The following is a 27,899-nucleotide window of genomic DNA, read 5'->3' on the forward strand; positions in this document are numbered from 1 at the left end:
ACATGTTTTCTGAGCTGAAAATTCATCACTGTCTAGTTAGCCTATTGCCTCTTGCTATTCTATGTCTCATGAATGTTAAGGTAGAAGAAGATTGAGGACTGGACCACAGAGGTAGATTGTTTTCAAGGACTTCACTATAATTACTTGTTTGATTTTCTGACTCCTCCATTAGGTTGTAAATCTGTAATGGCTTAGACCATATCTGTCTCATTAGTCATTCATTGTATCATCAATTATCTTATTAATAACTTGATTCTTATTACATCAAGAGCACCTGATGAGTAGGTGCTCATTAGACACTTGTAGAATGAATAGAAGAATGAATGCATGTTGAATAGGGAGACATTGCAGATGGAAATTTCTCTGAGGTTTAAGTTGAATTCTTTACTTGGGCATTAGCTTGTGTGGGCACTTGCAAAAAATTTACTGCTTCCTCTGCTGCTGCTGCTAAGTCGCTTCAGTCGTGTCCAACTCTGTGTGATCCCGTAGACAGCAGCCCACCAGCCTCCGCTGTCCCTGGGATTCCCTACTCCCTCCAAAATGCCACCAGGAAAACATAGTGAAAAATTGTGTTACTTAATAATAAGCTAAAACATTAAGAAAATGTTTCAGTAAATGGATCAATCAAAGCAAAATTAAAAGAGTACTTAGAAATGAGGGAATGTAACTCAGGAAATAATCAGAAATAAATGAAAAGTCAGCTGAGAAATAAAGACTAAACTAGAATAAGCAAAAATAAATCAGCATAACATATATTGCCTTAAAAGAAATATGAGGTGAAAAGGAGGAGCATTTTAAAGTTCAGAAAGAAATGAAGAAAGAAGTAAAAATGTTTTGAATGAAAGAAGATCCAGCAGCAATGTGAAAGGAATCCCTGAAGAAGTAAACAAAGAGAATAAGGCAGAATAAACAATAAAAACACCATTACTCAAGAAAAAATTTAAAGTTAGAAAAGTTTGAAACTGTATATTAAAAAATGTACTTGATAATATCAATCCTGAAAAAATAATACCAAGATATACTCCAGTCAGATTTGTTGAATAAAATCACTTGGGCATCTTGACAAAACTGGAAGTGCCTTATATGGGAAAGAATATTATATTGTCATCACACTGTTTTTTAGACAGCGATTCTTTATGGTAGAAGAAAGTGGAGTAACATATTCTAAGAAATTTAAAGGAAAAAATGTGAACCAAAGAGTTTTATAGCTAGAAAAACTGATTTTCAAGTATAAAGAGCATGGTCTGTTGTTAACATACAATATTAATAATGTCGTTGATAATGATTTATTTCCCATCAGAGTTTTCTAAGAAATCTACTAGAGAATGAACATACAATGAAAATTATTAGAGAGAAACACATTGCCATGAGGACTAGTGATAAACATTAAACATACCGTAGTTAAATAGAACTAAGACTAAATGAAGGCTAAAAGGAAGTAAGAATTTATAAAATAGCAGTGTGTTATAAAGTGGAAATAAAGAACAGTCATGTGTGGATGTGAGAGTTGGACCATAAAGAAGGCTGAGCACTGAAGAATCGATGCTTTTAAATTATGTTGGTGGAGAAGACTCTTGAGAGTCCCTTGGCCAGCAAGGAGATCAAACCAGTCAATCCTAAAGGAAATCAACCCTGAATATTCATTGGAATGACTGATGCTGAAACTGAAACTCCAATACTTTGGCCACCTAATATGAAGATCTGACTCACTGGAAAAGACTCTGATGCTGAGAAAGATTGAAGACAAAAGAAGAAGAAGGTGACAGAAGATGAGATGATTAAATAGCATCACTGACTCAATGGACATGAATTTGAGCAAACTCTAGGAGGGAGTAGAGGACCGAGGATCCTGGTGTGCTACAGTTTGTGGGGTTGTAAAGAGTTGGACATGACTTAGTGAATAAAAATGTATGTGCAAAGGGCACACCCAGTGTTCAGATTGTGGTGGTTTTAAAATAATCAGTTCAGTTCAGTTCAGTTTCTCAGTCATGTCCAACTCTTTGTGCCCGTACGGACTGCAGCTTGCCAGGCTTCCCTGTCCATCATCAACTCCCAGAATTTACTCAAACTTATGTCCATTGAGTCAGTGATGCCATCCAACCATCTCATCCTGTGTCATCCCCTTATCCTCCTGCCCTCAATCTTTCCCAGCATCAGGGTCTTTTCAAGTGAGTCAGCTTTTCACATCAGGTGGCCAAAGTACTGGAGTTTCAGCTTTATCATCAGCCCTTCCAATCAATATTCAGGACTGATTTCCTTTAGGATTGACTGGTTTGATCTCCTTGCAGTCCAAGGGACTCTCAAGAGTCTTCTCCAACACCACAGTTCAAAAGCATCAATTCTTTGGTGCTCAGCTTCCTTTATGGTCCAATTCTCACATCCATACATGACTACTAGAAAAACCACAGCTTTGACTAGACGGACTTTTGTTGCAAAGTCATGTCCCTGCTTTTTAATATGCTGTCTAGGTTGGTCATAACTTTTCTTCCAAGGAGCAAGTGTCTTTTAATTTCATGGCTGCAGTCACCATCTGCAGTGATTTTGGAGCCCCCCAAAATAGTCTGTCACTGGTTCGATTGCTTCCCCATCTATTTGCCATGAAGTGATGGGACCAGATGCCATGATCTTAGTTTTCTGAATGTTGAGTTTTAAGTCAACTTTTTCACTCTCCTCTTTCACTTTCAACAAGAGGCTGTTTAGTTCTTCTCTTTCTGCCATGAGCTGGTATCATCTGCATATTGGAGGTTATTGATATTTCTCCCGGCAATGTTGATTCCAGCTTGTGCTTCCTCCAGCCCAGCGTTTCTCATGATGTACTCTGCATAGAAGTAAAATAAGCAGGGTGACAATATACAGCCTCACGTACTCCTTTTCCTATTTGGAACCAGTCTGTTGTTCCATGTCCAGTTCTAACTGTTGCTTCCTAACCTGTATACAGATTTCTCAGGAGGCAGGTCAGGTGGTCTGGTATTCCCATCTCTTAAAGAATTTAAAATAATATTCCCCATTAAAACAAACTAGAAGTTGGAGAATTGATTAATTTTAGGCCTGGGGCAGGAAATACACAAGATTAATCTGGAACATCTTATTACACCATGAAGCTAGGAAGCCATCAAAAACTACTGGGGTTTGTCAAAAGAACTCAGGAACCAACTTTAAGAGCTTCCCATTGGGACAATTTAAGCTTCAAAAGAGATAATTGCAATTGAATAAAACATGTAAATTATTTTTAAATCCATAGATACATAATTTTGTTTAAAAAACAACTACTTTTAGAAGATTCTAAGGAACCAATTCATTTTCTTGAAAATGGGTAAAGTAGCAGGAAAGAATCAAACATTATCCTGCCTTTCCAATATGAACCATGGGAAAACCAAATAGTAGATGATTAGAAGCATTTATATACAAAATTTTTTTAACTAATGAAAGAAAGAAAAGGATAAAATGTAACTGTCACCATTTTACAAACCCCAAATTAATTACTAGATTTAGGCATTAAGCCTCAACAGTTACTAATGGAGAAAGAGAGATAACTAGATATTAAATGCTTTTTGATGAAAGGCCATACTAATTAGCGTCTTTGCAAAGGGATGGAAGCCATACCTAGTCAAGGTTCCTACCAATTTGCAGGAAATACACTGGGCAGAGGAACCTGCTGAACCGTACCATATTCATCAGCAATGTCTGGACTGTGAAAATCTCTGCAGGCCAAATGCCCCAGATCCTAGAACAAAAAATTGTAAGGCAAAGAAAGGGATGGTTGAGAAATCTGTAGATTAAAAGAGACTTAAAATATATATCAGATTTAATAAAATGGGCAACACTTAAATATGATGTCTAGGAATGTGTATTTATGTGATAGAACTTACATGATAGAAAAAAATGATTATTATAAAAATTGGGATAGTGCCTGCCTTTAGGAGGAGGATGGTGTTTGAGATACAGATGGTACACGTGGATGGGGTATCTTAGGTGGCTGGCAAAGGTCTATATCTTGACTTAGGTGTGGTTGCAGGATGTCTGCCTGTAATAGCTCATTAAGCTACACATGTTTTGTGTGGTTTCTTTTCACAATTAAAAAGTTAAAAATCAACAAGAGAGAAATAAGGTTGGGCAGGACTTTTATTTCCTTTCCCAAGTAAATTCTATGGTTCTTTCTCTGCTTATATATGTGGTCCGAGACCTTATTAATGCCTAAAGTTCAAAGCCTTCTAAAGTAGTGGGCAAATTCATCTTTACATGACTGTATGTCCAATGCTCTAGAGACTTGACATGGTTCAAAACAGTCATAACTTTCTTTGAGAATACAGCATTTTTCTGCATTTTATTTGTCTCCAGGGAAAATAATGTGACTTTATAGGTTCGCTGTAATCAGTGAGAATTCCTAACACTGGGGTGTCAGGGAGCTGGGCAATAAATCTCAGTGGACTAACCCACTGTCCTAAGTGGCTTACTCATGTCGTAGCACTCCTTGAAGAGCTGCTAACAATGACTGCAAGCTGTACTTTGCAGAAGCTAGAGTTGATCTTTATTTAATCTATCCATCCACTGTGTGAATTTGGCCACCTGGGAATCGTATGAAGAAAAATGAGTCACCAAGACTTGTAGATGGTGGAAGACTAACTCTCCCTCCTCTGGAGCAGTCCTAGAAATTAAATCTTTTTTTTTTTTTCCCCTTAGTGATTCACTAAGTGTTTGCAGTCTTGGTCCACACATTTAGTCGTTGTCAAGATGGATGTTTCTAAAGGAATTATATTTTCATTTCACGGTGAGATTCTTTTTATCTTCCAGACACTCCAATTACTAACTGAAACTGGACGTGAGAGGCTCAGGTAGTAAGGCTTCGTGTGCACATCAGTGGTCAGGGATGAGGGTCCCACGTGGATTCATCTGTCCACGTCTGATGAGCCATAGCATACTCAACCAGCCTTTTCTGATGAGCCTTTTCTGACTCCAGCCTTTTCTGTGGACGATGATAGAAATTTCTCAGCTTCTATCCTGGGCCTACCTTTTCACTTAACATCTAAAAAAAAAAGAAATAATAACCAGTGATGATCACCACAGTCAACAGTTTTTTCTTCTTTGCAGAACTCATGTAGAATAAATTGCTTCATAAATAAGGCTCAAGTGACTGTAGAGGGCTGAAGGCAAATTCTTTGCATTAGACCATGGAACTTGCATCAGAGAGGCATTAACAAAGGTGCAATTCATCCAATTGCAGAGGTGATCAGATGTGTATAGAAACATCTTAGAGAGAGAGAAAAAAAAAAGACAAAACTTCCATAACATTTGTGAGCGCTTGTGGGGGATTTTTTAATTTGAGGGTTTGGAAGTATTAGGTAATGAAATAAATATTATGAAATGAAACCCAGAGGTCAGAAGTGAAAGAGTGAGTTTATTTGCTTTTCAATTTGATTACAATTTAGAGTCATTTCACTGTGAGAAAGGAATGTAATTTCTAGGGTTGAAATGATAAAACCATTTATAAAATGCTTTATCTTGCTCTGATTATTAGTTTTAAAAATGAGTCCCAATGACTTCAGTTCCCCTCAAGTTGTTGCATAGACCAGACTCAGTGCTGCAGACTAGGCTGGGCAGAACCTGATGTCCCCTTAGGATTACTTCCTGTTGCCTGCCCATAATGCACATGGAGTCCTGCTACTCCTGTGCTCCTCCTCAGTAAGTCCTCCTGCTACTGAGCTCCCCATAAGACTGACTCGGGAGACCCCGAGCATCTGGCCAATGTAGCAGAATCCATGGGCTGGGACTCTGCAGAAGCTTTGGCCCAACAGAGTGAAACTGCTGAACTTCAGCTTTTTCACTAGTTTGCTTCACTTTAAAGAGCAGCCTCAGCTTGAACAGCTGGGGCTAAATTGCAGGGGAAAGTGTTTCCATGAGCTTCGTTGGCTTTCCCAAATGAGCTTGTGGAATCTGGCCACTGTCAGCAGTGCCCAAACACGCCATCTGATTGTGCCTCAGTGAAATGAGGGTGGTTTCATTTTCCTTTTGAAAGTCCATTTCCCATACAATCAAACCTCCTTTAGTCAGGCCCACTTACTTCTGTTTTTAGCAGGGAGCTGCTTAGGTGAGGGAAATATTTGGAGGCACTTATTGTTTATATGACTTCAGGGGACTTTAGGGCTTCCCTGGCTCAGATGCTAAAGAATCCTCTGGCAGTGCAGGAGACAGTTTGATCCTGAGGTTGGGCAGATCCCCTGGAGAAGGGAATGGCAATCCACTCCAGTATTCTTGCCTGGAGACTCCCTTTGACTGAGGAGCCTGTTGCGGCTACAGTCCATGCGATTGCACAGAGTCGGACACTTAGGTCTCTTTCTGAGCTTCCCTAGCCTAAACAGACAGATAATGTGCCTTAAAGTGAAAGTTAGCTCAGGATTTAGGTCTTCATGTGTAGATTTTTTTCTCTCTTCTGAGCTTGTCATTTTGAATCAGGAATGGTGATGCCTCAACACACATGCCTAGCTTTCTTCCTTTCTGTGCCAATGACATCCTTTATGAACACTGATACCTTTCTACTAAACCTGTGTTCAAACTCAGAATACTTATTAATATGGCTTATCAATGAAACAGTCTGTGTGTTTAATTCTATTTCCTATCCTTGGTAGGAGATGCTTCAGTGATAATGGAGTAGAGTGGCCCAAGAGACTGGTAAGCTGGCTTCCTCTCCATATTGTAATGGATGAAGCCTTGGATAGAATGGTTAGAAGGACTGTGTTCTTGTCTCGCCTCTGTCACTTATCAGTTAACTAAAATTGCACTTGATCTCTTTGAGACCTAGGTTTCCTCATCAGAATAAATGATATACCCATTCTGAATATCTTACAGTTTGTTGTAAATATATAGAAATAAATAAACGTGTGTGGATGCCTTTGCAGACTGCCTGGTGTGACACAGATAAAAGCTGTTCACAACAGAATGTATTGCAGATTTCTGCTTCCTTCTTTCCTAGACTTAGAGGAACTATTAGGTGCTAAGTACTTTAAGTAAGTACCAAAAACTCCCAGGACTAATAGTGCTATACTAGAAAAAGTACTAGATTGGGATTCAGCATATCTGGGGTTTTGTTTATATCCTGTAACAAATTGCTTACAACATCTTGGGTGTCTGGGCTCTACATCCATATTTGTAAAACTGGAAGGTTGAATTAGATGAGTGAATGTTAAGCATTGTTTTTAGCACTTGAAACCATATTGCTAACAATAATATCTTATAAAATCCTGGTTTATAAATAAAATATATGCAACGAGCTATGCTAAATCATGTGGGAGTGGGAAGTCCAGAGACCTGCCTGATTGACCTCTTCTGCAAGTGTCCCAGAGGCACCCTTGTGGCATCTTAGGGTCCCCGGAACACAATTTAAAAAGATCAGACATTCTCCAAGATCCGTTCAGACTAACATTCTGTGATCCCAACCCAGCAAAGAAGACTAATCTCTCAATACTTTGATAATTTTTTTCTAATAGAAACAACTAGAAACCTATAGTCTTAGCTGTGCAAGCTAGACCAAATGACACACCTATTTTTTTTTGTTTTCTTTTAATAAGTGACCTGTAGAAGACCTCAGAAATGTCTATGGCATCCCACAGAGCCATCTTATCTATGGAGACATTCATGAAACCACGAATCCTTCATCCTCTTTCCTTGTAACAAACTCAGGTCCACAGAAATGTGTTTCTTGTCGTCCATATTGCCAGGCATGATGCTGCCTTCATGCTGAGGTTACAACGGGCACAAACACACACACTGCCTTACAGACCTCACACAATCACAGTTTTCAAACTGTGGCCCGCAAATCACAACTTTATGTATTAGGCATTGCATATCAGGATTGTACTAGTTTTTAAGTGTTGGCACGATGCAGTAGTTTGATTTTGTGCCTGAAATATTTGGTCTGCTTTTTCTGCTGTAGCTTGTCTAGATTTGCACCATCAAGCAGGATGACGGCAATGCTTGCAACTCAGGATTCAGTGATGGCAGCTCTCAAGAAATAGATGCTGGCTTCTTTTTTGAGTTTCACAAAGTATTTGGACTATCTTTTTATTTAAAAAAAAAAAAAAGAAAAAATAAAGATTTAATAAATACATTTGAAAGATATTTTAGAAATTAAAGCAATAATGAAATGAACTTAGCCCTCTCCCTTTTGGATTATAAATTGCTTTTGGATTATTCATCCTGAACTGGTTAAGTGTCATAGAACTGAACTTCTCCAAAAATGATGAAAAAATCTTCAACAAGCTCTCACTTTTGGGAGTAAGAATAGGAAAATGGGCATATATATGTGTGTTTAATTTCTTCTTTTCCTTCAATAAAAATAATGGTCTTTTCTCATCCAGGAAAAATACTGTATCATTCAGAAATGGACTTTTTCACCATTCAGACTGCATTGCAAACATAGTTAAATTTCAACAATGACCTTTAGCCTGTGTCCTAGTCCATACCGTACTTAGATATTGTGAGCATCACCTAAGCAACTTGCACAATATATGTAGCTTCTGACCAAAGTACGCTTACTAAGACAGTAGACTCACAGCTGAAGTCAAATGTCCACTCATTCTGTAGTGTCCTCTTAGAGATCTCAGAAGTTTCTGCAAGGGAAATTTTTATTTCTCATCACTTCCTCTTGCTCTGCAGAAGGATGACACAGAGAACTATCTTCTTCTCCAGAAAGGCGATTCCTTTACGTCTGAGAATGTAATGAGATGGAGGTGGGCTAGGAGAGAGGTTAATTGCGGAAGGGGGCTCAAACGGCAACTTCCCACTTGGCAGTTTTTTGGTATGTTTTAAATACAGTATTAAAAAAAAAAGGAGACCTATTTTTCCAATTTCAGGCTAGTACATTTTAAGAGATACATTGGAGCTAGAATACAAGAGGAAATAACTATAAATTATTTTCCTGAAGGGAACATTTTGGATTCAGGTATTGATTAGGATTCTCTGTGAAAATGAGAGGAGCAAAGGTTGATAAGCTCAAATCAATGTCATAAAAACAAAAATAGTAGCTGCCAGGACCATTTGTGGATTAAACATTATTGGTGTTTATCTTGTATTGATGCTGGTTATAAAGATCAGTTTCAGCCTACCTAGTTTTTCCTTTCCAAACTGAATAGCTAGGATAAAATACTTAGAAGAGTGTCTCCCTAGATTTTAAAATTGAACATATATTATGGGTATATTATGGGGTCTAAGATGCTTCCGTAAGTATCATTTCCCCTCTGAGTTTGAACAAGTCAAGAGATGTCAGGAGTTTAAAATATCATCTTTGTTTCTGATAAAACTGATTTTGGAGAGTGTGTTTTTTGTCTGCTTGTGAGTAAATTCCCTTTCTGAAGGCAAAACTAGTCAGAATTCACATCAACCACAGATAGCAAAATGGTATCCTGAGACTCCTAATATAAGATAGGGAGGGGCATAGCAGATCGTGTGCTTCTTTCAGGAAGAGGAAGAGAAGCAGAGCCTAGCCTCTGAGCACTCCAAACTCCTTCCAAACTCCTTTACTTGCACCTTTTCCTCATCTGTAAGATGGCCATTGGAAAAGACCCTGATGCTGGGAAAGATTGAGGGCAGGAGGAGAAGGGGGCAACAGAGAATGGAATGGTTGGATGGCATCATCAACTCAATGGACATGAGTTTGAGCAAACTCTGGGAGATAGTGAAGGAAAGGAAAGCTTGGCATGTGGCAGTTCATGAGGTCTTAAAGAGTTGACACAACTGAGCAACTGAACAACAACAGCAAGTTGGAAATAATAAAGACCTGCGTCTATCACGAAATTGATTGAGACAATACATTCTTGATAAGCTGGATCTAACCCCTGCCTACCTCTCCAAGCTCATTCTGCCTTTATTCTTAACATTCTGGCTTTACATTCTTTCAGTTCCTGCACACATCATGTCCTTGTTGTCTCAGAATTTTTGGTATGCATTTATCTCTACCTGGACAGCCCTTACCATTTTTTCTGGATATGGTTAATCCATACTCATTCTTCAGTTCTTTGTTTAAATGTGTTGGAGAAGACTCTTGAGAGTTCCTTGGACTGCAAGGAGATCCAACCAGTCCATCCTTAAAGGAGATCAGTCCTGGGTGTTCATTGGAAGGACTGATGCTGAAGTTGAAACTCCAATACTTTGGCCACATTATGCGAAGAGTTGACTCGTTGGAAAAGACCCTGATGCTGGGAGGGATTGGGGGCAGGAGGAGAAGGGGACGACAGAGGATGAGATGGCTGGATGGCATCACTGACTCAATGGACATGGATTTGAGCAAACTCTGGGAGTTGGTGGTGGACAGGGAGGCCTGGCGTACTGTGATTCATGGGGTCTCAAAGAGTCGGACACGACTGAGCGACTGAACTGAACTGAATTTCCTTAGTTTTTTCCTGACCCTACTCATTATCTAAATTGCCTGCCCTTTTATATTTCTCACTAATAGTCTTTATATGTCAGAATTTATATTTATTCAAATAATTATTTGTTCAGTGTCTATTTTCTCCAACCACAAATTATGCATATAAGAACAGGGATTGTGTTTATTTTGTTTACCATTATACACTGAGAGCCTTGCAGAGAACCCGACCTATAATAGTTACTTAATAAATATTTGTTTAATGAATGCATTAACATAAACATTAATGTTTAATGTTTATGTTAAATGCCTAGCACATAGTGTGTGTTTCATTGATATTAGTTTCCTTCTCTCCTGCCTCAAAACCATCAGCTGACTGGTTTACATGATGGTAAATGCATCATAAGTTAACCTCTCTCTTGTTCTTTCATTTTATAACTCTAGCCCATAAGTGGGGCACTACTTGTGAATTAGTGCCATGTCTCTTTAATCACTGTGGAAAATTTTTAGGCTTCTTCAAATACAGTTTTTTTTTAAAATTTAACTTTACTTATCATCTTGCCCTGAAATAAACAGTGCTACCCTCAGATGGAAAATCATAGCGAGTATAGCTAATCTTCTCATAGAAATCAAAATGACTGAACACAGGCCTTATATCTTTTACGTTCTTTCTTCTAACTGTGTTCACTTAGCAGAAACTACATGACAATTCCATTTTGTGTATTTTGTTCTAATTTAGATCATTTTGTTCTTCAGAAAGGTAATAAAGGACTTATGTCTTTCGTGTATCTTTGTGTCGGGATCTCTGAGTAGGTTTGCCACCTACTGGACGCGTGACCTGGGGTAAGTTACTTAACCACTTCTGGACTGAGCATCCTCCTCTGTTGAATGGGCATGATGGTAGGACTCATCTCAAAGGTTTGTTGTTATTATTCATTCACTGTCATATCTGACTCTTTGTGACCCCATGGACTGCAGCATGCCAGGCTAGAGTCCTTCACTCTCTCCAGAGTTTGCTCAAACCCATGTCCATTGAGTCAGTGATGCCATCCCACCATCTCATCCTCTGTAGCCCCCTTCTCCTCCTACCCTCAATCTTTCCCAGAATCTGGGTCTTTTCCCAGGAGTTTGCTCTTTGCATCAGGCAGCCAAAGTGTTGGCACTTCAACTTCAGCATCAGACCTTCCAATGAATATTCAGGGTTGATTTCCTTTCGGACTGACTGTTTTGATCTCCTTGCCATTCAAGGACTCTTAAGAGTCTTCTCCAGCACCACAGTTCAAGAGCATCAGTTCTTCATTATGAAGGTTAAATGAGATAATTTGTGCTTTGCATGGTATATAGTTTCTGGCAGGTAGTAAGAGTTCAGTAAATGATAGCTAATGCTTTTGTTTCTGTTCCACAGTTGTCCATCAACACTATCTTTTAGTCGTGTATTGAACATCAATAACTGTTCTGAATTCTGTAGTAAGTCTTTCTCAACTTTCAGTCTTGATTCTGATGTAGGGTATTTGGACTCAAGTCTCTCAGAGGCATTTTATAGAGTTCCTTGAATTTGTGAATCATAACACATGGAGTTCTGAAGGATGGAACATGGAAATAGAATTTCTGTGTAAGGGAACTTCATGTAATTGGCAGCTTCGTTATTCAGGGCTGAGATGTGAGGGTAAGATCACAGTGACTCTGCCTCCCCATGTGTTAGTGCAGATTTGGCCTGTTTGCAGGACATCCCTTTCTTTCCTCAGTGCTCCATGTGGGACCTTCTGGAAGGTGGGTGATGTTTTCAGATAGAAGAGACTCTATTGTTCAAAGATATCTGAGTTTTTCTGATGTCAGTCTGTTCCAGTACCAGAAAATTCTGGTGCCATAGTCCAGGGCATTAAACCACTAACCAACATAATGAGAGAAGAAAAAGGAACTAAAATTTATTGACTGTGAATGATGTTCCAGGTACTGCACTTGGGTACTTTCAGAGCCATTTTCACAATTAGTGGCTATAACACCCCTGGAGGTCTAAGTGGGGCTAATGGTTGAGTGGGTTGAGTGGGTGGTGCTGCTCCTCTATCTGAATGCTTAATTCATTCATGAGTCTGTGGGCTGTATAGAGAGAACTTTCTGTTACCTACTAGTGGTCCCTCCTAAAATAGATGTCTGTCAAGTATCAGGTAATCCCAATTTAGGAAGAAAAACTCAAGATTTCTACTTTCTGATTCTGGTCTGTAAAACCACTTAGGATTAGTGTTTTGAGTGGTTGTGAAAGGACAGGCCACAGCATCCCCCAGTTCCCTAGCTGGATACTCAACCTCTGTCTGCTCTGGGTTCAGAGACCAGTTTAATGACTGAAACCAGACAAACTTCTCTGCATCTCAGTAACTCAGAACAGTTATCGAGGTTCAATATGCTCTTAAAAGATAGAGGTGATGGACAATGGGTCCTATTTTGACTTGATTTCTGGTTTAAAGTGATTGGGTCCTTGATTTAATTTAGCTACATTCTACCTTATTCTTTGAGCCTTTACCTTGGTTCTTCCAGCTCTTAAATCCTACTGCATCCTCATTGGTAAAATCAGAAACTTATGGCCCTGAGACCCAGTCTTGAGAGGGATTTCTTCTTAGTTACTTACTAATCTTGCTCTCTGGAACATGTCTCTCAAGGTAAACTCTTGATTTAGGCATTCGAATTCCATAATTCTCCCAACTATATACTCAACCACTTTTCTATTAGTAAAAAGTACTTCATAAATACTACTTAGAGAGAAGTTAACCAAATAATTCTTCAGAATAAGACTAAATGAAAAAAAAAATCACGAGAAACTGAGTCCAGTTAGCACAGAAATCGCTGAACTAAGGTTTCAATCCACTTTTTTCCAGGATTTTAGCAGGAGGTTGGGGGAGGGGAAGAATCTATTTGTCCTGGTATATATGCAGGCTGTTTTTCCTTCATATTTAACTCACCAATTGCAGTTTTGTAACCAAACTTCCTACTTGGAACTTCATAGAAAGAGCCCTATTTTTTTATTTTCATTCAATCTTGTGTGAGTGAAGCAACAGGTAAGTGATGATTCATTTTATGTGACTCTACACTTACACTTGGGAGACCTTGGCTTTCTGTGAAGTACATCAGTTCCGACATTTGTGGGAACATTTGGACTACCACTGTTTACTAGTATAAAAATCTGTGTTAAAACATGTGAGAATCACTGCTTTCTATGTAAGATGTCAATAGTTTCATAATGGCAATAAATATTTGAGAGAAAGGAGGCACAGTGTTTAACTTATTCTAAAGCTTCACATCCCAAGCGATATAATTTAATCACAACAGCCCCACCCTCCAGTTCTTTAATATTTTACCAAATACATTTCATGAATAAATATTAGTCAAGTACTTCTGGAGTTTGTGATTAAATATTAACAGGGTTATTTTTACAAAATGCACAGGAACATTTCACAGGATTGTGTCTATGAATGTAAATAGGTCTACAGACATTTTGACAGGAACTTGTGGTTTCTTTTGGTGAAATGTGCTTTGAGTATGATTTATTATTAGAAAAACAATTATTTTGCTTCTTCCTCATTTGTGTGACTTATGGTTTATCATCATCTGAAAGTGTGATTTTTTTTTTAACCAGGGCAACAAAGAATAAAAAATTTTGTAATTTATCCTAATAAGCTTGAATGGGAATCCACTTGTTTTGAACATTTCCAGCCAGGCATAATTTATCCCCATCCTTGGCTGTGAAACAGTGTGGATCTTCTTAACTGAGTCCCTGACAGATGGTTTCAGTGTTTTCAGGACTTCATTTCCAATCATTTTGCCCATATTGCAAAATTGGCCTCAAAAAAGGGTAAAGAGTTGTTATGCTGCATTAACATCCCTTCAGAATTGCTTGCTGTGAAGGGCATGAAGAAATGAAGGCAATCAAGAGAGAAATGCTCGAAAAAATCTGCTTCTGGAAATTAGAAATGTTAGCAACATACCGATGGTCCCAGGTTACATCACAATCTTCATTTAATTTTGATAGTAAATCCCAAAGACACGTTAAATGCAATAATAAAAACACAAATATCCAGTTAATGTGGCTCATAAGCCATTCTGATGGCATCCATAATGTGGAAAGTTAGAAAGGGCTCTCGTGTAGGCTGGCTTCCTGTCATCTTAAATCCTGCTGCTAGGTACCACCACGGACTATTAGGGGAACAGAGATGCTCATAGTACCGTTCAAGTCTTGCTACCAGCTCATAATGAAAGCACTCAAATATCTACATTCATTTTCCAAGAAACATGAATTGATCACATTCAGCATGCCAAATTTCCATTTTCTCTTGCAGCTTCAGCTGACTGACTTCTTCATCTAAAGTGCTGCTCTTTTCTTTTTGTCGCCTTTTAGTTTATGATCAAAATCAATGAGGACTGAAGCTTTCCACAGCCATCTATAAAATGCAATTACTGTATACAACACATAGTAAAACTCCCGTGGTGTATATGTTGAGACATAATTTATGCCACTTACCTCCAGAGAGGTATCGATCTTTTTCTGTGAATGTTTTACAAAAGGGTCTCTTGAGTACAAGTGCAAGAAAATATGTGGCTATTGGGGCTGATCTATAATTTGATTAATAATGACCAATCTCTTGAACTTGACTCCTCACTGCACTTTTATTGTGATCTGAACTTAGAATTTTAACTTTTTTTTTCTTTTGCCATTCTTTTCAGAGGCATAATTATTGTTGCGTTTTGATGTGCTAATCTTGTTACTTGCCTTATACATGATACAGCTTTCGTCAAGTTTGGCAGCACTGTAGGGGATGAACACTAAATTTGGAATCAGAATACTTTAGAGCATCTTCTGGCTCAGGCACTTAAATAGTGTGTACTTCAAGCACTCCGCTTGCCTCCCTGAATCTCAGTTATAGTCTCTGTTAAATGGAACCAGGAATCCATGTCCGGCGACACTATTTTTTGATGATTAAATGAGGTATTTAGTTTATTTATTCAAGAAAAATTTATCTCCAAGAAGTTTGACAGGCACCAGGTATTTTGACAGGCTTTGCATGACAGGATGCTAAATAAGACAGATATGACTTCTGCCTTCATGGAGCTTACATACTCCACAGGTATGTAAATAAACTCCGTATACTTGAAAAATTATACATATGGAAGGTGGCTTCATCATCATTATTGTTATATTGTCGTTGTTGTTGTCATGCCTGAGAGTGGAAAGCAGAGTCATGCTGATGCTGTTCCTAACAGTCAGTCCCATTGGTGGAGGGAGTCGTTAGAGCTAATGACATGGAAATTGTTCTGACGCTGCACAATGAAGCTTCTTAATGCTCCAAAGCTTAGCATTTACTCGTTTATCCCTTTAAATTTGGCTGGAAGCTCTATTTATTGATTATTTCCCTTGTAGTCAGAGTGTTCTAAGTGAAAGAGACAGAAAAAGAAGGAAAGGCCTTTTCTTTATTCTCTTCTAAAATGTAATCTATCAAGAGTCAATGAGCATGGGAAGTTCATTTTCAAAGAATAAACCTTCCTGTTTCATCCATGATCCCTCAGGATGTTATCTTGGGTCATCATGTGATGGATAATCCACCATCTCAACTGTCTCTGTGAGGCAGGACAAATCTGTGATTAAGGGGTTGTGCCCTTTGAACTAGAAGATTTTAGCTGTCACCAGGGTTATGTTGTGGGATTTGATGTCTTCTAAATAAATGTGGGGATGATGGTAAGCTTAATTGGAAGAATGTCTCCTTCTGAGCCTCCTGTAACAGCCATGGAAGGAAGTGTGCTTTAAGTTACTTGCAGTTTTAACCCTATAACTGTAGCTCTTTCAATGCTGCTGAGTGAAAGGTAGGGTTCAAACCTAGTACTTTACTGATGCAAAAATGGCACCAGGTCAGTAAATGATAAATGATCATAGTGTCTGGTGCTTTGACTGTTTACTGCTTTTCCCAAAACCTCATATCCTCCTGGAATATTTGTCTGTCCTGTGTGATGAAAGAACATTTTGTCCTGATAGAATGAAGGATCAACTCAGACTAATTTTACCTTGAGCAGGAATCTGAAGAGTGATATAAACTTCATGGTTATATGACTACAATATATTTTCCCACCTTGACCTGGAGTTAGTGTCCTGTTTTGTGCTTAGAGGAAAATTAATTGCCTATTTTCAGCTCACTGAGGTCAGCAACATAATCAAACGCTCATATTTATGCAATCAGAAAGATTGTATAGTCCAGGAAACTTTCCAGTACGTTCAAGGTCCACTCTTTGGCTTGAGAAGATTCTGGAAGAAGCCACTTTATTCAGACAAGATCTTCATATGTATAAGAAAGTGAACTCTTTCTCTCTTGTATGTTGAGAGAATTTTCTGCTTGTTTGTGGCTACAGGAATAGCATGTGGGATAGCATCAAAAGGATAGGGCATTTAATGCTAATTTTATTGGTTTAAATAAGAGTGAGTATCCAAAGGTTAAGTGAAGGAAACCATAGGGAGTAGTTAGTTGATCTTAAAAGCATTTTTCTGTTAGGAAGGGCCATACTTATGTACCCTAGATTTTTTACTGTCTCTATTAGAGGCCCTAGTATCGGAAGGCCTAGAATCAGGCGGTCAGCGAGCTCACAGGAGGTATGTATTGGCCCAACTTTGTTTTCTGTTTCCTTCCTAAATTTTCATAGCAGAATAAAATGTTTAGGCAGATAAGTCTAATTTCTCTAGGAAGGTATTTATTTCTGCAAAGAGCAGGAGAAACTGATATTTCTTGAACACATAGACTGTGCTAAACCCTATGATAAACACTTTCACAGGTATTATTCAGTTTTCCTCTCTTTGTATCAAATTGTGAGTAGGAATTAGTTTTTGTTTTACTGCCCAGGGAGCTAGGACTTATTTGCTCTGCAGCTTTATTTAATATCTGTGAACCTCAACTTTTTTATTTATTAAATAAGGTAATAATACATTCCTCATAGATGTTTGACAATACAGTGTATATGAAGATCATACATAGTAAAGATTTCAGAAAATGATTGCATTGAATTTTTTTTTTTTCACTATTGTTACAAGTATATTTCCTCTTCAAATACCTTGACAAGGCAAATCAAATGCAGTCAGTCAGATGAATGGTTGATCTTTGTGAAGTGCCAACCAGTTGATTCAGTCAAGTTGACAGAATTATCTTGAGCTTAAATCACAGAATTCACTGTTCTTGTTCTAGGCATACATAATTTCATGGGTGAATCCACATATGAGATGCAACTGATTTAGTGGTTCAGCTTTTATGGGCATGTGGTAATACTTTGTAGTAATGAGAGAATATGATCTTTAGAGTCAGAGAGACCTGTTCAAATCCCAGGGCTACATCCTAACAATACCTTCACTGAAAGCTGTCTCCTTTATTTAGTTTGCACTTTTATTTCCTCTTGTGTAAAATGGGGATAGTACAGATTCTTGTGAGATTTTAAAAAGGGTTGTTAAAATAGAAGTCTCAAGGAGACATCATTCATTTTTCAATGTTCTCCAGAGAAACACAACCAGTAAAATATCTATCTATCTATCTATCTATCTATGTTGAGGTTGACTTACAGATATTTTTAAGGAATTGGCTCACATGGTTATAGGGGCTGGCAAGTCTGAAGTTTGCATGGTAGGCCACCAGGCTGGAAATTCATGCAAGGATGACGCTGCAGTCTTGAATCAGAGGCAATCTAGAGGCAGAACTCCTTCCTTCTCTGGAAGCCTTAGTTTTTCTCTTAAGACTTTTGACTGATTATTAATAGATGAGGCCCACCCACATTGTGAGGGTGGTCTTCTTTATTCCAAGTCTACTGATAGAAATGTCAGTCATATCCAGAAAGTATTTCCACAACAGTAGTGAGACTGATGTTTGACTAAACAATTGGACCTTATAGTCTAGCTAAGTTGTCACATAACATTAACCATTACACACCATGATATAATGGATAAAAAAACTCTGAAGGTGGTTTTTCCTAGGTTGAATTCATAGAAGCAATAACCAAAAAGCAATTCCACATTTTTCTAGCCTTTTTCATACTTTGAAAATGTTAAAGAGGCCAGGGAGAAGGAACAGGAGTCAAAGTTTGTGAAGAGATGTAATTGCAGAGGGGTATAGTCTATAAGTCCTTCACTGGAAGGACTGATGTTGAAGCTGAAACTCCAATACTTTGGCCACCTGATATGAAGAGCCGACTCATTGGAAAAGACCCTGTTGCTGGGAAAGATTGAGGGCAGGAGGAGAAGGGGATGATAGAGGATGAGATGGTTGGATGATATCACGGACTCGATGGACATGAGTTTGAGCAAGCTCTGGGAGATGGTGAAGGACAGGGAAGCCTGGTGTGCTGCAGTCTGGGGTTTGCAAAGAGTCGGACAGACTGAGCAACTGAACAATAGTGAATTGTGAATCTGTACCCTCCCTTGCCCCAGGGGTGTAAGGTGGGTATTATCTCCTTTGCCTCAAGCTTTGTGAGAGAGATCTCTATAGGTCTACTTGGAAAACCTGAAGTGTAATCCTTGCAGTTGGGAGACAATTTAGAGGGCCAAGGCTTACACGTGCATGAATGAGTACGGTAGCATGGCCGTGGCTGCCATGGGGTTGGTGTGTATTGCTGGACTTTGTTGGGCAAGGTATGTGGTGTTGTTACTGGTGAACCACATAAGAGAGGGCTAATGTGGGCGACCACGTGTCTCTCTAGTAAAGCCTCCTAAAGGGACCAAGGTCTCTTGAGGCAAGAATCTAGAGGGTCAACACTACATTTCTAGAGGCTGAGCAAGGAGTAAGTGGAAGTTGGTTAGAATAGAAATAGATCAGATAACTTGCAGCTTTGAGACTTTCCAGATAGTCTCTCCCACTAGAGCCCCCACTATAGAGCACCCACTATAGAGTTAGCTTCAAACTCTGCCTGACCAAGAGCATGGGAGGTTGTCACAGCAGCACCAGTTCATGTGAAGTCTTTTTCTTCACCCTTTATCTCTTTTTTTCTGCCTCCACGAGATGCCCTCCACTAACCACGAGGAGCTGGTATATAGGGTGGGAGGAGCTCAGGGCAGGGAAATCCTCAAGCCAGCCACACCCCTCTTTCCTGCTCTGCAGTCTGTCTTCCAGCCTGAGAGGGCCTGAAGAGGGCGTTTTGATTAATATCATAAACAGCACATTCTACTTTTTGAATTAAAATTGTTTATAATTTAGAGCAATTGTATTTGCAGTTCAAAAGAACCCAACAGAGAGCAGAAAACCCTTTTGACTTGCTCATGTTTCCAGTTGGGGTCAATGGGAGACAAAAGAAAATTGTCTTGAATGCCTGACAAGTGGTTCTCAAAGTGTGGTTCCCTAGACCCTACACACCAGTGTTGCCTGAGAACATGTTAGAAATGTAACCTTCCCAGACCCCAGCCTACTGACTCAGAAACTCTGGGCAGTGGGGTTCAGCATCCTCAAGCCCTTCAGGTGATTACGATGCAGGCTAAGTCATGAGAACACTTGTTGTAGAATAATGTCTGACAGTAGCATATGAAAAACATCATGTTCTCCTACCATGCTCAGCTAAATCTATTTAATGACCAATGCCTCTCTCAATATATGGAAAGGAGACATATAAATAACAGAAGATTTAGCCTGTTTCCTTACAGCAGTAATATTACAATTAATGTTTCCTCTTCTACAGGAGATAATCAATCCTGCTCTTCTTATTTTGTGAAAATAATGCATCAAATGAGCTAATGTATTTGAAAATGCTTTTTAAACCATGAAGCACTGTACAGATGCAAGTTATTATTACCAGTACCTTATTTACATGGACATCGGTTTCATTTTGAAAGGGATATCCTTGGGGCTTGCTGATCATTTAGCTTTCATTATCACACCTGTCAAGCAGCTCCTACCACTAACCAGTAAGGTATCAAGGAAAAGAACCAAATCGGGGGGGAAATTGGGCAAATTATGGTTAAATGCTTTTAATTTCGGTGAGAGAAAAATAGAGTTGATGGATTTTGTCAAGGCTGAGATTGGGTGTTTCAAAAAAGTTAATGACCACTGGTTTATCAGTATCCCTGCTTCCCCTAACTCCCACTTTCAAAAATGTTTCTCCCTATCATATAGACCCAGCCTTGGGTGAAGTTAATAACACTTGCAAACCAAAAGCAATTTAAAAATAATATTGACTGTTTTTGAAATTTCCATTTGTGGAAAATCCTTTCCAAGTTGAAAACAATCTCTCATTTTACTTGTTCTTATTGGAACACATACTTTTTCAGTTCTTTTTGGGAATTAGAGTGCAATGAAATTTTTGCCTTTTTAGACACTGATAATTTTGTGTCATGAATTTCAGTATTGGTAGCGGTCAATGATCATACTATTCTGAGGAGCTGTTATGTGCAAAGTCCTTGTTTTGTTTGTTTTATGCTTGTTTAGTCGATAAGACGTGTTCAACTCTTTTGCAACCCCATAGACTGTAGCCCACCAGACTCCTCTGTTCATGGGATTTCCCAGGCAAGAGTACTGGAATGGGTTTCTTCTTCCTTCTTCAGGGGAACTTCCTGACCTGGGGATCAAACCCACGTCTTCTGCATGGGCAGACGAATTCTTTACCACTGAGCCACCGGGAAGCCCACCAAGCCCTGGGACAGATATCAAATGTGATCCTTGTTCCAGGTCTTTCTCAGAACTCAGTTAGATAGGATAATAAGATGTAGACCCAGGAAAGGGAAACACGTGATTCAGCCAAAAGAATAGTAGTAGCAATAGTAGCTGTCCTTCAGTCACCAAGTCACGTCCATCTCTTTGTGACCCCTTGGACTGCAGCGCGCACACCAGGCTTCCCTGTCTTTCCCCATCTTCTGGAGTCTGCCCAAGCTCATGTCCATTGAATTGGTGATACCATCCGACCATCTCACCCTCTGCCGTCCTCTTCTCTTTCTGCCTTCAATCTTTCCCAACATCAGGGTCTTTTCCAGTGAGTCAGCTCTTTGTATCAGGTGGCCAAAGTATTGGAGCTTCAGCTTCAGCATCAGTATGAACTCTATTTAGAGTCTAGGTTAGGGTCAGGTAGATAATGTATGTGTGTGGGTGACTTCATGGAGAATTTGGGATTTTTTTTCTCTAATCAGATGGTATCTGTTTTATTTAACATGAAAGTATAAAGGTTGGCAGTTGGCATTTCAGAGTTTGGACTTAGGAATATTTAGCCTGAAGTAAATAGATTTTATATAGTGTAAACCTCACATCAAACAAGATGAGATGAGGCAGTAATGCTAATGGAAACCCCCACTCCAGGGGCTGGGGTGATGATTAATGGTGTGATGATTAACAGTGTGAGACAGCAAGTATCTCTGACTATGCCAGTGGAGGATTCTTTTTCAGTTCCTACATCGTTTAGGAAGAGGCCATTTGTATGGAAGGGGCTTAAAAATCCTCTCATCACTACAAAAAACAACAAGTTGTTTAAGCATAAGAATTTTCCTGCTATCTGAGACCATTCAGACAGAAGGCCCAGGAAACCTCCAGGCTGGACAGTCTTCTGCAGCCACACCCCAGGTTCAGAGTGAGCAGACAGTGCTCCAAAACTGGATACTTCCAGCAAGTGCTCAGGCAATGACCAAGACTTAGTAGTAAGGGTCTGATGCAAACACTAGAGATCTCCACCGAGTTTCACCAGGCTGCAAAGGCCACTCCAATTTTGAAGATTAACAAGAATGAGACTTGGATTTGGGTTAAGTTACTTACCCTTTGGTTTACTGTTGAGCTGTGAAAGAAGCAGTGTTAAAATATGAGTGTAAATGAGTGAGTGGGCATAGCACTTTCCCAGTGCCTCTTAGGTCTGCACAGAAATAGAGGCCCCCAAGTTCTGTAAATGGCACTAATATCTCATGGGAAGCTAGGTCAGAATAGCCAAAGCTGGGCGCCTTGTGCTGCTGGGCTGGGGCAAGGCCCACCCAGCCCTCAAAGGTGTGTCTGTTTTGGGACTCTTTCCTCTTCATGCCATAGTTGCACACTTGTGAGTGTGGGCCTGGGCAGCTGGCCTTGGCGTAGCTTCCACACCACCCTGGGCTTCACTGGAGAGGGAAGGCCTGGAGCAGCAAAGAGACCCCCTCTGCAGCCTTGTTAGTTACAGGTGGTCTCTACTTCCCTCATGAGGAAGAACCACAGGCCGACAGAGAACTCTGTTCACGTGCTTTACCATTTGTTTTGTATGAAGTCACTGAACTGTCAGATAAAATGAATAATTTTTTTTGTATATATAATAGAATGCGGGTTCCAAAATTCTGAACAAACCTTTTTGTTATTTTTGTATATTTGTGAGTTAAAATACTATATCCAGGCACTGTTTCATGCAGACTTACACTGGCAGAAGTTTCCTGACCATCAGAGTCAAGATTCTGCAACTCAAATGGGGCAAGATAGGATGAGGCTTTTTGTGGTGTCTGGGGGTGCATGGACTTAACTTAACAGCATGGCAGAAGGCTCAGAGGACAGAAAGCTCAGTGTTTTGGAAGTGTGGAGTTAAGTAGTGGTCATTTTGGCATCTTAAAACTCAGTTTCCCTTCAACAGCCTCAAATCCCATCTGTCAAATAGCCCTTAAAGGTAAACAGCATTGAATCAGGCATTTGAATTTCTTTATTTATGGTTTCTCTTGAAAATTGATGACTCATTGATTCATAGAAACAGTTCCTGATTGGAAAGTTTTGAAGTTTGTTGAACTGGGAAGATGCAGGATGTTACACACAGACTTTAGGATCTGACTGCCTGTGTTTGAATCCCAGCCTGGCATTTCCTAACTGGAGATTGTAAGGATTAAATGAATTGCTAGGTTTTGAAGTTTATAATGGTGCCTGACATGTAAGTGTTTGAAGGTGAAAGTGAAAGTCATTCAGTTATTCAGTTGTGTCTGACTCTTATACAGTCCATGGAATTCTTTAGGTCGGGATACTGGAGTGGGTAGCCATTCTCTTCTCCAGGGTATCTCCTCAACCCAGGGATTGAACCCAGGTCTCCCACATTGCAGGCAGATTCTTTACCAGCTGAGCCACAAGGGAAGCCCAAGAAGACCGGAGTGGGTAGCCTATCCCTTCTCCAGCGGATCTTCCCAACCCAGGAATTGAACCAGGGTCTCCTGCATTGCAGGCGGATTTTTTACCCACTGAGCCTCCAGGGAAGCCATCTGTAATCTTAATAGCAAAATACAAACCTTTCATAGAATCATCACATTTTAATGCAGGCTTTCTCCACTTTGACCTCTTCACTTTTCAGGCATGTGATCAAAGGTTAAACAAGTAGGTGATGGTCCCCTAGCTTGTAGTTACAGAGTCTGAGTTTGATTACTAGTCTTTATACTCTCAGCTCTAAGCAATCTCCAACAAAACATAATGTTGAAAGATAAATGCCACAGCTGAGGACTCTGTAACCCTAGTCTTGAAAGATCTGGTCTGTGATCTTGGAAGCTGTCTTATTAAACCCTTTAATGATACTTGTTTTTGAATTGTGATCTTCAGCATGTTTTTGGTTTTGGCTTTTAGAATTTTGAAAAAAATCTGTCAGCTGTCACAAATATGATTTCTGTCTTCTGGCTCTTTCAAGCACTAAGGATCTGTCATTTCTAAATTTCATAATATAATGTGGCTATCAGTTCTCACCATTAAACTGAAGCTGGACTTTTCATGTGCACAGTGCAAAAATGAGACTGTAATGTGTTATCAAGTAGTGAAATGGCAAATAACCAGTTCCCAGAAGCTTTTAGGAGTTGTGCTGTATAACATATGACTGTGAAACAAGGAGCCCAGGTGCCTAGGAGCAGCAACGCTGACACCCAGCCATGCAGACCCTTGCACCCAGGACCTTCTAGAACCTAGATTTCAGGGCCTATTTAGACATTTGGAAATAGGCTATCTAGCAGATGCAATTATTGTTAAAAAAAATTATACAGTGATTCCCAAATGACACATTAAAACAGTCTTGAAAGTCTGGAGTTATATTTCAAATATTAGAATCAAAGCACTGGTAAGAAATTTAATGTAACATCCAGTTCAGCTGTAAATTTTGTAGATGAAGAAAATAAGATTGTGAGTGGCTTAGCAGTGTTAGGATCATAGAGGTTTAGAGGAGGAAGAAAGCTCATAAATGATCTGATACACCATTAACATTTTAAAGATGAAGAAACTGAGGAACAGAAGGTCTGTGTGGCTGGCCGAGGTTACAGTCAGAGCAGCAAGCTGAGATCTTTCAAAGCTCCAATCACAGAGATAATGGAGCTCTAAAGGGATGTGTACAAGGTCTTTTCAAGGTTGTGGACTCCAGTAGTGGAGACAGGAATGATAGGAATTGGAAGGTAAGGCCCAAGGCCTATTATACCCATCAAGTTGGCCTGCAACTTGCCTTGCAGTGTTTCACATTTACAGAAAAAATTGATTCAAGATGTCATTTGAGATTGTATCAGTCTTGATCATTGTTGCTGGGGGTTAATATGTTGGAGGGAAAAAAAACAGTTTGGTTGAGAACCGGGGATCTACATCCATCACTAATTGTACCACAGGATCATAGATAAGTCATTTGACCTCTTCCAGTTCAGTTTTCCTATCTCAGAAATTGTAGGCTAATATCTTGCCTAAACACTCTACAGAATCATTATGAATGTAAAATTTTAAAAATATGTAGGAAAACACTTAAAGCATACAGCATATTGGACATTTTAATCTTGTTATATGGGAAACCATTTAAATAGAAATAAGTTTTATGAAATAGAGGGATGTTCGTAAACTTATCATCCAGTCAGTGTTAACTTTGCCTACCAGTTAAAAACACTAAAATATATATGCTTTCACTGTATATTTGTTTTTAATATCACTTAACTAATATAAATGCCTGGTCTTTACCTAGTATGACAGGCAATGGGTTTTATTGTATAAACATATTTAGTGGCAAAAGCTGTAGGTGAAAAAGAAGGAAAACAAATAGTTTTTCTTTTCCAAGGATACCAAGTCATAGGGGACATCTATATGATGCTAGAGCTGAAACTATACTTATTCCTTTCTTTTCTGGCCCTCATATTAGAAGATCAATGTAACACACACTTTAAAAGTGCTTATTATGTAAAAGACACTGTTTTACACTTAACAAACAGGATTTTATTAATCCTCCTACATCAGTCAGGGTTCAACCAGAAGACAGAAACCACACAGTAACTTGAGTAGTGAAAGTAAAATATAAAGCATTAATGAGCATAACAAGGGATTGAAGTAATGAGCGACTGGCTAGTATGACGTAAGTGAAGTGAAATTGCTCAGTCCTGTCCGACTCTTTGCGACCCCATAGACTGTAGAGCCCATGGAATTCTCCAGGCCAGAATACTGGAGTGGGTATCCTTTCCCTTCTCCAGGGGATCTTCCCAACCCAGGGATCGAACCTAGGTTTCCCGCATTGCAGGCGGACTCGTTACCAGCTGAGCTACAAGGGAAGCCCGGTATGAAGTAAAGAGAACTGTAAAAAAATATAGGATTAGCAGATGCAGGAGCTGCCACTATCCCCAGGCTAAGAGAGCTCCCAAGCTAGAAATAAACCTGAAAGTGGGTCTCCCCACCCAAGACCCAGACCTCTGGTGCGGCCGTGGCCCACCGAGTGGCAGATGAGACACCAGCGTGCCCCACTGGTGAGACCTGCTCAGAATCCATCCTCTGGGGCTGCTGGTGCTGCTAGCTGCTACACACTGCAGAAGCTGGGTGTCAGAAAACAGAATTCATTCTCTGCAAAAACTGCCTGCTGGAAAGACTGCAAGCAGGGAGCCTGATGAGTGAGACAAGCTGGAAGTGAGAGGAGAACCCCTTCCTTTTCCATCATCTCTCTGTTGCCTTCTAATGATGGTGCTTAGCATCAGGCCCACTGGCAAAGGAGAAATATTTAAAGGGCCATCTCCATTTGTGCAGAGCAGGCAACAAAGGTTGAATTTGAAGTGTTGAGGAAATAAATTGATAATTGGAACACCTTTTAATAGTTCTGTGAAATAGGAACTACTGTTATTTTAGTACCCATTTTACAGATGTAGAAACTGAGATGCAGAAATGTAAAACAGCTTGCCCAAGGAGGGTCTCATGGGCATTGAGTAAAGTCAGCTCTGAAGCCTTGTATTTTTGGCTCTGGCGTTTTACTCTAAATTACTCCCCTATGAAACCTCTGTGTTACTTTCCCTCCTGTAATGCATATTCGGCATTATCTCATGGCTTCACTATACTCCAATTTGATGACATAATGTCATTATATAAAATCCTTAAACTTTAGCACAGAGTTGTGACTCTTCTCCTGCTGGTTTTCCATGTTTCTTCAATTTTTTCTAAAATTCTATATATCCAAACCAAACCTCAAGTCTCTTCCCTTTTAGCATTTCTTGTTATATATGAGGGCTTCCCTGGTGGCTCAGACGGTAAAGAATCTGACCGCAATGCAGAGGATGCATGTTCGATCCCTAGGTCGGGAAGATCCCTTGGAGATAGAAACGGCAACCCCCTCCAGTATCCTTGCCTGGAGAATTTCATGGATGGGGGAGCGTGGTGGGCTACAGTGCATGGGGTTGTAAAGAGATGGACATGACTGAGCAATTAAAACTTCACTTTAGTTGTGTTTGAGGGAGAAAATGTGAAGGAGCAGTCTGTGGTCTCTATATCTATACATTTCTATTGTCTGTTTTCTGCTTTCTGTCTCACTACCCTGATGCAGACCCATCCAACCTATTACTTGACTCTGAACATGGCCAGCCTGCCAGTATGTCTATCACCAATCAGAGGTCCAGTTCACCTTGAACACCATCACCATATTAGCTTTCATGAAGAGCAGCTTTGGTCATATCACCACCCTCCTCTGTCACCTCCAGTGGTTCCTCAGGCTCTACCCGATTAAAGCACCTTCCCTCAGTTCACCCTGCAAGGCCCTCTGTGCTCTAAACCTGACCAAACAACTCCTCAGGCTTAAACCTTCTGTCTTCTAGTAGCACTGGTTCTCATAGCTGAAAGGACTATTAAGTGTTCCTCTAACTTTGAGTCCTGCCTTCATCCTTTGTTTCTGGTATGCATTTTGCTGGAAGATTTTTCTGCCCAGTGGCATGAGTCCAATCCCACCTCATCTCAGAATCATCTCAGAAGCTGCTCCTTCCACAAAGCCTTTCCTATTTTCAAATCATCCTTTTCTCCTTTGAAGCTCAAGAGTACTATATTCTTCTCATATCATAGCTTTTTAGGAAAGCAATATTGTTCTTGATCTCTACCCTACTATTAGGTAACAAGTTCCTTGAAGGCAGGGGCAAATTTTACTAACTTTTCTTTCTTCTATCTGTGTATCTATGTATCTATCTATCTACCCATCATTTACCTATCATTCTTCCAGCTATCTATGTATCCCTGTATGTATCTATCTAACTGATTGATTGTATTTCTTTTGTTAAAAGACTATTTATTTCTTTATTTTTAGTTGTGCTGGGTCTTCCTTGTTGCACGGGCTTTATCTAGTTGTAGTGAGCAGTGGCTACTGTTCCTTGTGCTGCTTTTTCTTC

At 39.6% G+C, this 27,899-nt stretch overlaps 1 protein-coding gene across 2 annotated transcripts in view; it reads left to right on the forward strand.

Moving 5' to 3' along the window:
• Positions 1–27,899, forward strand: part of NXPH1 (neurexophilin 1) — a 340,316-nt gene that overhangs the window by 51,640 nt on the left and 260,777 nt on the right. The window lies entirely within an intron of this gene.

Source organism: Muntiacus reevesi, chromosome 6 (genome assembly GCF_963930625.1).
Source record: "Muntiacus reevesi chromosome 6, mMunRee1.1, whole genome shotgun sequence".
Taxonomy (NCBI): domain Eukaryota; kingdom Metazoa; phylum Chordata; class Mammalia; order Artiodactyla; family Cervidae; genus Muntiacus; species Muntiacus reevesi.